The sequence below is a fragment of a genome, unplaced genomic scaffold, assembly GCF_019419815.1.
Source record: "Pyrus x bretschneideri cultivar Hongxiangsu unplaced genomic scaffold, Pyrus_bretschneideri_v1 Contig9, whole genome shotgun sequence".
Classification (NCBI taxonomy): domain Eukaryota; kingdom Viridiplantae; phylum Streptophyta; class Magnoliopsida; order Rosales; family Rosaceae; genus Pyrus; species Pyrus x bretschneideri.
The window spans coordinates 8737562-8751683 of NW_025999831.1; the positions used below are offsets into that span (position 1 = coordinate 8737562).

At 38.5% G+C, this 14122-nt stretch overlaps 1 long non-coding RNA gene and 1 pseudogene across 1 annotated transcript; both read right to left on the reverse strand.

The window, feature by feature from the left end:
* Nucleotides 1-336: 336 nt before the first annotated feature.
* LOC108866701 lies at nucleotides 337-2629 on the reverse strand (annotated as a pseudogene).
* A 633-nt stretch (nucleotides 2630-3262) lies between these two features.
* On the reverse strand, nucleotides 3263-6744 carry LOC103940440. The gene is made up of 3 exons (XR_666315.3): nucleotides 6582-6744; nucleotides 6005-6156; nucleotides 3263-3651 (listed from the first exon to the last, which is right to left on the reverse strand). It is a non-coding gene; the product is annotated as an uncharacterized LOC103940440 (long non-coding RNA).
* Between the last annotated feature and the right edge of the window lie 7378 nt (nucleotides 6745-14122).

The following is a 14122-nucleotide window of genomic DNA, read 5'->3' on the forward strand; positions in this document are numbered from 1 at the left end:
TAGCACGTCAAATGGGATTAGCCCGCCAGTACGTCATGGTTGTATCCTAGAGCTTATCAGCTTCTGGCATTACGATTCCATCATTGCTGCCTGAGCTTGTGCTGCCATCTTAGGAGCCTCCCCAAAAGCTGTCCTAGTTGCCTCTCGTGCAACCACCCAATGAGTTGCCCTAGCAATGATCATGACCTCTCCTAGTTTACAGTTCCTTTTTTTTTTTTTTTTTTGGGAACTGCTATGAGCACTCCAAAAATCTCATTCTACACTCCTCACAAGTGTATTGTATTTTTCTTTTTAATTATAGAAAGTTTGGAGTATAAAATGAGATTTTTGGAGTGCCAATAACAATTCTCTTTATATATATATTTTATTTTTTTGTAATATGTTTGAACAAACAAATTTTTTTAGTTGTATATATTTTTGTTTCAATTGGATGATATATTTTTTCTAGGTTGTAATAAAAAATTTTAATTTTCGTAGTTCATGTTTTTATCTGCAATTATCTTTTTACATAATAAATATTTTTTTTAATATCAGAGTTACCTACTCGACAGAAATGTCGTTGGTTTAGAATATTTTAATCGACAGAACGTTTGTCGGAATATACTGCTATTTTATTTTAATATAAAACGACGACCAGGAGTTGTTTGTCGTTTCAAATTATGTTCGTCGCGTAATATAAATGCTACACGACGATGGTTGGCTAAGTTGAAACTTAACCGACGGACATGAAAGTCCATCGAGTAAAATTCTACGCAACGATCCCTACAAAACTTGGCAGACGAAAAGCGTTTTCGTCTCGTAATAATTTTTTTTTTCTTGTAGTGATAACAAATGCTACAGATTTTGAATCGATTGGTATTTATTTCCAGTGATAGAGATAACTAATCTTTGTTTGGATTCTATTATCTAAAGCATTAACACAGTAAATTTATTTCAAGCCTGAGTGATTCAGTTAAAATGAAATGATGGAGCACAAGCTCATTTGAGAAATTGTAGGAAGAGCTACCTTTCCTCGTACAAACATCTACTTTCTCCTTCAACTCCATGGCCCTCACTCATTTCCTTCCCATCGTCATCTGCCATAAGTTTTTGAATAGCTCTCTCTCTCTCTCTCTCTCCTCTCTCTAACTTATCCTCCAATTGAAACCCTACTCTCCAAACTTGGTTCTCATACCTTGCATGCACCTTTCGATCGCTAAAACACGGCTGGCATAATGTTGGAACCCCTTCCGATAAACTTTCTAGGGTTGAGTTCCAACCACAACGGCTCCAAAACACACCCACCGTGGCATGAACCAAAACTTCCCTTTGTGGTTCCCATTACACAATGTGACCTCTTGTTGGATGTTGGACTCTAATTCAATGGCTAACAGATAAATATAGTTAATAAGGATTGACATGGAATGTAAGTAGGATTAGGGTTTAGTTATAATCTATAACTTGGCTTCCAAGTAAAGTATATATTCTGGTTATATTTGGAGAGTAAGGGCTCCTGATACTATCCTATTTGGATTGAGATTTGGTAGATTGTATCCTTATACAATAAGGAATCCTAATGACATTATTATGTGAAGATGAATTAGGGTTATGTTCGTATAAATACTAACGCTATGTCCCTGCACATACCATCGAATCCAACACTCAGAAAACACCTCATAGGTTTGAGTTATACAGTCGTGGTGAATGTGCAGAAGGCCTTGCTTGTGATCTTAGGGTGCTCGAGTGTTTGCTGCTGTGTGACTTGCTGTGCCTTCGAAGTTGTCTTCTCAAGGTTAGTATTACTTGGTATTTCAACTCACATGAACATATTAAGTCTAACACCTCTTTCTCCTATAGCTTCTGCAAAACCTTGAGGCATTAGGTCAATCCAATCGGAACCACAAATTGAGCCAGATCTAATGACATACAAGAAAGGTTGCTTGCCGTTGGCTAATCTCCAAGCCATTTTTTCCGCTAGTTCTTTCTCACTAACAGATGCTAGACTCCCTAAGTTTACATGGATAACTGAGTTATGGGATTGCTTGTCAGGCCACGCAATGCAGCAAGTGTCCTCATTTAATAAACTGCTGGAAGCTGCAGTTGCAATCTTGCGAAGAGGACCTATTGTGAGATTGGAACTTGACATCGTTGCTGGATCTATGCTAGTGATGATCGTCCTACGAGTTTGAATGTCCTTAAACACACAAAAATGAGGCTAAAAACAATCAAACAATTTAAGGTAATGGTTATTTGAACCACCGAAAGAAGATTATAAGCAAGTGACGGAACCATGAGAACAGTATCAAGGTTGGTATTGTTAGTAAGGGATACCGTACCCTCTCCTAGAATAGTGGAGGCACCACCATCAGCCGTGGTAACATCAGTCTAAGTAGATGTTAGATGTTCTTATGTTTCCAACAAGTTTAGAATCAAATGTCATATGTGCAATAGCGCACCGGAGTTAATTATCCAAATATTATTAACAACAGAAATCAGAAACTTTTAAAGCCTTACCCTCGTTACCCGTAGAGATGATCAAGGCCATGACTTGCTCAGCCACAAGTTCCTGTTCATCCACCGTCTCAGCAATGGCAGCACGTTGTATGTTACCGACAACCATCAGTTCAGTCTTCTCCCCTTCACCCTTCATAGCATCCTTCCTGTCTGACCCGCAGCGTACGTAGACATAGGATGCTTGGAGGCTCAAGGTATGTTGGACCAACTCATCAAGGCCTCCCAGGAAAAGGTAAACTTAGGCCCTTCCCAACCACCCCCAACCCTTTTTACACATTTCGATCTTTACGTTTAACCACAAAAAGAAAAGGAGAGTGTAACCAAAACACACGTTTTCTATCACTTTGAGTACATTTCCGTGTCGTGAAGCTCCGAACTTTTATTAATTATCACATTATATAAAACCCTAACTATATAGGTTTTCTTAGTCATGAGTGTAACATGTGTGCAAAAATAGATCGGACCATTTGATATCATAACAGCCCGAGTTGTCTATGTTTGTTGGTCAGAAAAAGCGGTTTGGACTAGTACATTAGCATATAAACGTTTGTTGCATCCAACGTAGTAAACCTGGCATTTGTGTCATGTTTTTCGTGTTTGTGTCTCATTCTCTCCTCTCTCTATCTCATTCTCCAATTGTAAGCCTATTTTCCAAACTTGGCTGAGATACCTTGCATGTACCTTCTGATCAATAGAAAAAGGCTTGCCCAGAAAGATCTAGTAAGCAGAAACATTGAACCAACATTGAAAATCTTGCAAACCAAGCATATGAGTTCAGAAATCAGTATGTAAAGCAAGAGAAACCAGATCTGTAAAGCCCAAGGACTTATATGTTACAGTTTGCATAGAGCATATATGGTATAGAGCATTCCATTGTATGCTCACTGTGATGTCCTACAAATCTTTGAGGTTGTATCCAAACATATTTCAAAATTAGAAGATGAGATATACGGAGATAACATCCATAAGTAGGCATCCTAAAGAATCATATACCTTCTTATCTCTGTTTAGTAAAATCTTAGATAAATAGAACACACCTCAAACTGCATTAAACATTAGAAAAGCGTAAAACCTGTAACTGAAGACGTTTAGATATTTCTATCTTGATGTAAGGCCATTTGCTATGGTAGCCTCACGTTCCTGATGATGCCGTTCTCTCTGCAAAGAAGAAAAAGAATATGAGATGAGTGCAACCAACTCACTGACTCAATCCATTCCAATCCAATCCAATCCAATCAAAGTGGTTTAAACTTCAATATTTAATCAAATGGTAGATGACAAAGAAAATATATTTAAAAGTGAAAAACTAAGAACATAACACCTTGCAATTAGAATTTGATAAGAATAACATCTTAGCAATTCATCTATCATGACAGAAGGTTTGATTGGTTATTGAAGATTTCAAAATTGACATTGATAACCTTCACCAATATCGACCAGTTCAAACCATGCACACAAAAAGCTTTCCCTTCAATATTATACAACCCATAAAATATGCATGTAATCAAGTTTTCACACAGCCACAAGTACTGTGGTTGGCGTGCATTTTGTTGAACAGTCTGGCTAGTGCAAACAAGACAAAGTACAACAGTCATGGGAACAAAATGCAGAAAGCAAATTGACCATTTGCATAGCATATCATGAACAGGAGATATGGTTTTCAGATTTCAGAAAAGTGTGGTTTAGATTGGGTATGCATTGCATAGACTGGTTTATAAACATCATCCCAATACATTAAGAAAGGCCATAAAATCTGTGCTGCAGCTAGCTGAAACACATTCTAAATATATAATAAATAAAATTCTTGTATTCATTTTTTGCGGCCTGAAATTTTCCTCATATTAGTACTTAGTACCTACCACATAACACAAAAATTCCTAGGTCCCTTAGGCTTTCCTCCCAGCAGAAATCGAAGAGAACTTATCTCTGTTATGCAGATGTTAAATAGTCATTTCTTTTATCAATTACACAGGAGAACAACAGTACCACATGACTCGTATCTTTGAATTTATAACCAAGAAGTGTAGTTCTTAGTATAGCTCACTGCAAGTCTACAAGTTAAAAAAGCTGGAGAAATCTAGTGAATTCATAACATTCTTTCTAGGCTCAAACTGCATCTTTTAGTTTTATACACTTAGGGAAAACAATAATAAAGATCCTTCACCAATTATGGGGCTTTTTGTTAACTATTTCGTTTTAGTTTTTTTCTTCTCGATTAGTAATAACGAGGAAATACAGGGGAGAAGAGATGGCATGAATAAGGATAGAAGAAGGGTGATGGGAATGATGTGGAAGAAAGAATAGAATGTTACAGAACATGAAAACCAAAAAACAAAAACAATTAAGTAGGTATGGTTTCTAGTCTTTAGTTTTCATTTTTTATGCCATTCCATGTGCATTTCTCCTTCCTCCTTCCTACCACTCCCTCTACAATATTCATCCATCCTTCCATGTACTCTCTCTTTCTCTCTTAAAAAAATGAAAGAAAAACAAAATGGTCATAAAACAGGCATTTATAAGGGTTTAAACCTAATGGAAAAAGGACACTAGACCTAATCCAAGAAAGAAATTCTAATAGAAAGTTTAAAGCAGAAATAGAAAAGCAAAATCTAATCCTAATCCTTATAAAAGAAAGGAACTAAGAAAAGGTCTTGTCGGAATACAGTTGTTTATTCCCAAGTCCATTCTCACAATGGGGAGCCTATTAATAATTTTGTGCCTAGTCAAGGCTTAAAGAATATGTTTAATGTTGGAATAAATCATATTTTGGTCAAGTTTTCTGCCACTTTTTCTCAAAAAAGATTGTTTGATGGGACTCGTATGTTTTACAAGTGTTAGTTGGGTCAAGAACTTAAGATTTCCAAAAGTATTTCCTTTTCTCATTTTTAGAACACACCAGCTACTAAAATTTTATTTCTCATTCTAGAAGTTTGCTTCCCACCCACAGGAGAACACCATTGAAATTAATAGCTCGCATATCCCAAACTTAAGTTGGTCAAGCAAGAACTTGCGGACAAGCCTTCCTCTCGGTATGTGGAAAAGAACAGAAAAACTTTGTGTAATCATCCAACTATAATAAGTGAGCATTTTCTAATTTCCCAAATTCATTCCAATAATGCCACCATTAGTTTTTAGAGATACTTTCGTGATGACACCAGAAAGCTTCAATCAACAAAACTATCCCTATGCTGAACACACAATAAAACCAAAAATGATATTTAGGTTTGACAACTTTCACCTCACTGGTACAAACCCATTAAGATGAAGATATTATTAATGCTGTAAATGAATATAATAACATCAAGTACAACAGTACAAGCAAACATAGTTATACAATATCAAGTAAGCCATCGACTATACTTTATTTTAAGTTGCATGCTGTATGTGTATGCTGAACATTGTTGATGATGTTAGGAAGATCCAGTGATCATCTAACCTAAAGAAAGTTCAATGCCAATTTCTTTTTCCTCTGGAAGATGGTTTGCTTCACAAGCAACAAATGAAAACTTACCCTTCTTTCCCAATACGGAAGGAAGCAGACGAAATCATAGACTGGAGTAATGGTTGAAACTAGTGCAATATTCAGTCCAGTAAACACCAAGAGCGCAGTCATTGGCCGAGTTCTATGCGGCATCCTTCTTCAGTATTAAGATGTTTTTAGCTCTGTAATCAAAACCACAAAGTTCAGAAACTCTTTCCAGAAAGCAACATAAACATGCACACAATAGTCATAGGTAAACGCAGCTCAAACATGCCCAGTTGGTCCTTATGGTTGAGTTTTCGAACTGAGCCGTAACAATGGAGCAAAAAATATTATAACACAAACAGTAAGCAATAAGGGCACACACAGCATGAATAAATTAATAACAAACTTTAATCATGTTGAATCATTGAGCTCAACCAGTTGCATAATACGATTTGAACGGCCACCAAAAAGGGGAAAAACATGATTCATAGATACCCAATTGAAATTAAGAGATTGACAGACGCATTTCGTCAAACAGGTGGTAGGTGAGGTAGGTTTCATATGTATTTCATCACAAATTGAAATATAATCCAGCAACACTGTTGAAGCTTTGGGAGATTACCTTCAATAACTGTTAAGTGAAACGCGTTTCAGGGATTGTTTAAAGGGAAGCTCGAAGAGTGGGAACGGGTTTGGAGGAAGAAGGGGGGCTTTGCCGTTGTACAACGTATGCCGAAGGAGACCGGGCCCAAAGACGGTGGATTGAATTTTGTAGTTTTTTTATTTTTTTATTTTTTTATTTTTTGAACAAAGGACATTATATGTACTAAGTGGAATTCGTCTTTGACGATAATTGAATTTAAGACATCTCACTTACAAGTAAAGAATAACACTACTAAACCATATTACTAAGTGGGGTTTTTTTTTTTTTTTTTTCATTTTTTCTAAACAAACAATATTATCTACACTAAGAGCAGTTCCACCATGGGAAAAGCTCCCCTAGGCAATATACTATGCTATCCACCTAGTGAACAGTAACTGCTCTTAATGAACAGTAACCGTCTTTTGCATCTCCACCGTTGCACTTCAATAGCCCTATCAATAGGTAATAAAATATTAGTATTTTTTTATTTATAAAATAATACAAAATAATTTTTAATTTTTTTTCCTATTCCTTTTCCTTTTCATTTTTTTTCAAGAACACTCTCTTTGTCCCTTTTATTTGACCAGTTCCCTCACCTGCCCTCTCTCATTTCCCTTACACTTTCTCTCTCTCTGCCAACTCCCCTTCTCTCTCTGCCAACTCCCCTTCTCTCTCCTTTCTGAAACCTCTCTCTTTAATCTCTCTCATTCTCATTCTCCAGCTCCGAGAGCTCTATCATTCCTCTTCTTTGAAACCGAAGCAAATCAAACTAACAAACTCTGAAATCTCAATCCCGTGGATGAGAGGAACTCGAATATATCCTTGCATGCATCATCAGAGCACCATTTGGGTGATCCACCATTGAAGCCGAGAGCTTCAAACTTCCATTGCTCAAACCCAGATGATGCTATTACCCTACTTCAATTGCTTGAGTTATTCTCTGGTTTTTTATGTGTTTCGAGTTGAAACCCTTGGGTTTAGTCTCTGCCATTTGTCTGTGGGTGTATCATCAGCCTCGGCGACAAACTCCGGCGAGAGCCGTTGAGTTTGAAGCCTGGGTTTTCATTTTTTTTAATTTTTTATTAATATTTTTAATTTTTATTAATTTTATATTGTGACTGACGTCGTCCTGACATCAACGGACATCATACTCCCTTCGAGCGCTTGGGCCGGCACAAATCGCCGGGCCTCTCCCTCGGGCTCGCTCGCCAACACACGCTGGGCTACATCACTCGGGCATTCAAGCCCTGTTCCTGAGCCTGTCCCTCGAGCTGGAGCACATGGTGGAAATGCTCTAAAGAAAATGAGGAGTGGGTGTAACCTCACTATTGAGATAAAAAAAAATCCACCCGAAAAATTAAATTGGGCTTCGTTCCAAGAAAAAAAAAACATTGATGCCTAATGCCCAAACATCAAGTAGCTAAAGTCCAAATATGGATTAAAGCCCTTTTCTGATAAAAAATAAGTGGATAAAAACTACAACAGATAATGGAGGTGGCTCCAATTCAACTACCCACACCCGCTTTCCTTCATCCAAACCGTCAAGAAAAAGTCTATAAAAGACTTGTCTCTGTCGAGGAAAAGGGGAGGACAGAGACAGAAAAAATAGACATACGGGAGAGACGGCAAACGACTGAGAGATAGAAGAGATGTGCAGTGAAAGGAGAACCAAAACTCTGCTGAAATTCAAGAAGGTTTCCAGAAGACAAAGTGCGCAGGAAGTGAGAAGTGAGCAAGAATCTCTCTCAGTCATAAACAAAGACGAAGAACTCCAAGTGAAGGAACAGAAAAGTACAGAGGAGAGGTGGACGACAAAAAGGAAAAGCAAGGACTCAATAGGTATAAATCCATTTTTTGGGTTAATCTTTCCTTTGTGTTTTGTTTTGTTTCTCTTTACTTTGCAGGAAAAAAAAAAAGCAATTTGCTTTTTCAACCTCTCCTATTCCTTTGAACCAAAACTGGAGGTGGTTGCCGTAAATTTTTAAGTGGTCCAGACCACCCGACGGAGCTTGAGACGAAACTCTATGGCTAGACGCTCTCCACTCCTTGTCACTGCCGTTAGTCCCATGAATTTCTTGTGGGTGGTCTAAACCACCCTGTGAAGTTCCAACCACCTTGTGAAGTTCCAACCAAGTCTAAATGATCATTGCACCTGCAGCCGCCGATCACCATCATTTGCAGCAGCAACAAATCTAAACCTACAGAGGATGAAGACAAAGAAAGCAACTCATCCCGTTGTTCGTGCTCACATATGCAGCAGCCCTTCAACTAACGCTATACAAATCAGATCATCAAGGTCTCTACCGGTGATTGTAGCATTTCGGCATGGGAGAACAAAAAGTGGTCCTTGCTTATTAAAGAAACTTCAAAAATGGTGAACAAGAGAAAAGACGAAGCAAGCGATAAACCTGCAATGGAAGACTAAAGAAAGCATCCCCATCATCGCCGCTCGGAGTTCAAAAGAAACCGAAGTTGATGCTGGCATTGAAGAAGAAAGCAGGTGCAAAGAAAAATAATGCAGGTTGTGGCCCGCGTCACCAGCGGAAAAGGAGCTTGTTTAAGTCATTGACGGGGAAGAACGGTGCATAAAAGAAAAGCACAAGGGCTTCTCAGAGCACCAGAGAAACACAAAGCAACAAAAATTCCGTCATATCCTCTACAAAAGCACAAATCTTCGCCCAAGTCTACATGTTACCCGCAAAAGACCAGGTCTCTACACAAAAGCTATGCTGATGTCGAAAGAATGCGGAGATGAAGAAAGTAATTTTCATAAATATGACTTGCCATATTTATTATAATAAATTAAAGGACTGGTGGAGACAAAGAGAAGGTGCAAGAAGATTTATGGGATCCTAATCCCGTGAAGAGACCTGTTTAAGTTGAACTCAGAAGGGAAGAAAGAGCCAACAAAACTTTAGTGCCCTTCTGCCTTCATTTGGCTGACTTATGTAGGATTCCAATTCTATAAGAAGGCATGCCAATTCAAAACTTGGCACCATAAATAAGAACACAAAACTTGCTTGCTATAGAACAAATCAAATGAGAAAGATCACGTGGAGATCAATGGAGCTATGGGATTTTATGTGGTCACGAGGGACAAAATTTCTTTATGTCAATCTAAATTGTGCCATTTCAAATTAGATCCCATTCTTTTCAAACCATTAAGGAGTCTAACACGGCAAGATATACAATCTCAATTTGGGCCTTATAAAATATAACTTTGGGCCAAAATAAATGGGCAGAGCCCAATAGCGTGATGGAGGCACCAAGCTTGATGAATTCACCACCTCAACTTAGTGGACTTAAGCCGCATCAAATCTCAAATGGCACAAAACCGCTACAAATGGCACAAAGTCGCGACAAGACTCAAATGGCACGAAGCTGGGACAAGACTCAAATGGCACAAAGCCGCATCAAGTCTTAAATGGCATGAAGCTGCATTAGGCTCCAATGGCTCAAAGTCCTCACCCGCATGAGCTAAAACTGCATAAGGCACCAAAAGCTCCAATGGCTCAAAGTCCTCACCCGCACGAGCTAAAATTGCACAAGGCATCAATAGCTCCAAGTGACTTAAAGTCCTCGCCTGCAAGAGCCTAAACTGCACAAGGCATCAATAGCTCCAAGTGACTCAAAGTCCTCGCCTGCAAGAGCCTAAACTACACAAGGCATCAAACCTCAACAAATTCATGAACCACGAGTGACTTGATCCCTCAAGAGGGTACGTAGGCAATCTAGGGTTCAACCTAGGTGCAGTTGCAAAATCAAACAAACACCCAAATCCTCAAGTTACGATTTATTCATATTGGAATCAAAGGATTTTTCCTTTTTAATAAGGATTGTAATTAATAGACACATAGTCTAGAATGGGTCGAACTCAAATTAATAAAACCCTCTTCGAAAAATGAACGAGGGTGAAATCGTGTCGAGTGAATTATTTGTTTACATATTGTGTACAATTTTTGCTCAACACTTACAATGGGTTAGCAATAATGTAGTTCAAATTTGCCTTTGGTGGGAGAATAGAACTTAAAACTTCTCCCTTACGAGTGAAGAGAAATACAACTAGACCGTAGTACTAAATATCTATTTTTGAAGATTTAATTTACAACTCTTACACCATTAGACTTACAAAATTAGATTAAGTACGGATTAAATGAGTTTTTTTTTTCTTTTTGGAACAAAGGTAAATTTCCATTACCAATAACCCAAATTTACACAACAAAGGTCCAAAGACAAATAAGCACAAGCAAAATTGGGCCAGCTAAGTTAAACAAAAAGGAGCCCAAATACAAATTCAGGCCCAAATCAGAAACTAGCAACAAAAACCCTAGATGTCTACTTCCACCACCTCTACTATAGTGCACCAACAAGATCTGCAAGATCCCAGGCCTCCAATCGACGAACACCTTGCCAGTCGCATCAACCAGACACAAGCAACTTTTCGAACGCAACCACAAAGGAAAACACCAATCACTAAGTGCAAGAAGCCCGTGGCAGTACACATGCAAAGCTGCTGACAAAGGCAATAGCCAGAGAGAAAGTGGTGGTGTTGTGAACACCCGAGCCGGTAGGAGCATCAGAGCTCTACACACTTTCTCGATGAGTCGTAACAAATCGTTGTAAATAGTGACTGCAGATCGAAACGGAGATGATCGAAGATGACAAACGCCATTGTAGTGTGAGGGACAAGCCGAATCGAGGTGGGGAGCAGGGAGAAAAGCAACATCTGAGAAGAAAAAAAGAGACAAAGGATAGGAGGAATGGACTGCCACCAACTGCAACCATAGCTAGGGTCAGCGGCTTCAAAATTTATCGAAATTAGATACACCCACACAACCGATGAGAAGAGACTCCCAGATAGAAAGAAAGACTCTCACGAGGGAAAAAAGTCGAACCGCACGCCCATGGATGAAATGAGTTTTGGTATGGATTAGATAGGATGCATCCTATAATTTTATTTTTTTTTGGTAAAAAAATAAAAGATGGCCCAACTGTGTTCAAAAAACTAAAGGGCGCTAGAAGGAGGAAAAATAAATAATAGAAATATGTGAGCCCGAGTTCGAACCGAGAAAATTTTGACTACTTTTTATTAAATTAATCAAGACATGGGCTTGGCCTTGGGGTCTCAGAATTGATTCAATTCCATCTTTATTTTTATTTTCAGATTATTAATTCGAATTCAAATGAAATATTGCAACTGTAATAGACACTTATTAATGAAACAACATAACTGCATAAGGTTGTCGTTCATCCTAACAAGAAGTCTATAAATCTACCTGTTGGGGTCCAAAAATGTCACCTACAAACCCAATCATGTCTCAAAGCTCAATTGCTGTGGAAGCGTCACAAGCCAAGCTTAAATCCATGCATAAAGCACGAAATGAAGACTATGCAAATTTACAATCATGCTATGCCGAAATGAAGACTATGCAAATTTACAATCATGCTATGCCAGTAAAATAATAGTTTATTTGACACCAAGCCCATGTAAATCACGCATATTTATCATGTTGAGTCGTATTATAATATTAATAAATTAATATTAGTGATACGAGTCATGCCATGCTTAAATAAGCCCAAGCCATTTAATAGGCCGTGCCTAGTGGTTTGTGGAGTGAATGGTTATGGAAGTTCAGTGGGCTTACATGGAACAGAATTATAAAAGACTTTTGGGTTGGTTAGGAGCACCAAAAGTCCAAGCCCATAATTTTGGCCTCACGTGGGAGGGCTTAAGAGAGAATTCCTTTACAAACCAACTAGAATACTTAAGAAGCAACCAAGACCCAAAGATGTGCTAACCAAATCAAAACCAAATCACATGCTTATCTAAAGTTGCGTGCCCTTTTTATTGTGTAGAAAGAATCCTTCATTTCCAAGCTCACATAGGAAAAAGAAGAAAGAAAGTAAGGAGGAGCGTTACGAAAGATGGACGCATGTTGTGGGACTTCCAGGTTGGGCAGTGTGCTCAAACATGTTTCACAAGGCTTCTAGCCTCTGCAGTGTTATACCAAAATGGAAACTTGTTGCTACAACCATTAAAAGATGAAGGAAGATTTAGCTAATTTAGAAGAGGAGCAGAAACCAAGAGATTCTCCAGTTGGAGCCTAAAAGGATCCCTACTTTTATAAATAGAATGCATCAGTACATTGCAAATGGGGGAGTGAGAGAGAACCACGTGAGGCAAGAATGCACCGCGCAGAGCAAGCTTTCTCTAAGTGCAGGAAGCCATAGTTCTTTAGAGATAAGTGTGGAGCCAAAAATAATCACAAGGCAACACATGGATTTTTACAAAATTACCCTCGAGGCACACCGAGATTCCTACGCGCGAGCAGTGGGCAATCATCCCTCAACCAAGTCAAAAGTGCCCAAAATAGGTAATAATTCAAAACCTATTTCATCCATTCTCATCAAATCCTCTCCACAAAGTAACTCCCAAATCATTTGTCTTTTATTATATTAATTAGCTAATCAGTTAGGAAATTAATTAGCTAATTAATTGATTTATTATTCAATTATTCCTAATTAGCTACAAATCATGAAGCTCACCCAAAATACCAACCAAGTGGCCGGTCCTTCTCTTCCTAAAGGGGCCGGCCACACCTCTATAAATACTACCTCATTATCTCCAAAACTCAATTCCAATTCTCTTGCCAAAACTCTCTAAATTCTCCAAACACTTTTTCCCTCAAAATTCTAACTTTGGCATCGGAGGTTCTTCGGCCAAAGCCCCCCTATTCATCATAGGCGCGTGAGGGTATTGGCCTTGACCTAAGGTGTTATTTGTTTTGTAGGTGCAATTTTGTCCAAGATCAAGGAGGAAGAAATTTGCATCCACAATAAGCTTTTCTTTCATCTTGAGCCTTCTAATAATCTTCCTTAACTCTTGCAAAACCACCAAACCATTAGAAACCCTAGATTAGCTACTTTGAAACCACATAGCCAAGAACAACCTCTCTCGTGTCAAACTTGTGGGCTTTTAGCTTCCACACCATGCATCATTTGTGCAAGCCATAACTTATTGTGATTACTCATTCATTTCAAGTGTTTGTTAGTTTAACAAATACACCTCAAAGCTTCCAGACTCAGCTTAAGAAACACCCATCAATGCCTAAGGAAGCATTGGCTAATGTTGAGGAAAACACTCTTTCAGCGTTAAAGGAAATACGTCATCAACACCAAGGGAAAACACTCATCAATGCAAAGGGAAAGCGCTACTTTAGTGCCCAAGGAGGCACTCTGTTAGCACCCAAAGAAACAAAGATCAGCATCTAAGGAAACACTCCATTAGCATCGAGGGAAACATTTCATCAGCACCTAAAGAAGCATCTCATCAGCACTGGAAGCACCTAAGGTAACACCAGACCTAGCATCCAGGAACTGCTAAGAGAAGAACAAAGCATTCCAAGGACTTGCTTTTCCTTCAAGATGCTTTAGACCTAGTCTTTGCTAACTCATAAACGGAGGACATGAAGGTTTTGGCTTGTATCTTTACAAAACAAGCCCATCACAGCCTTCATAGG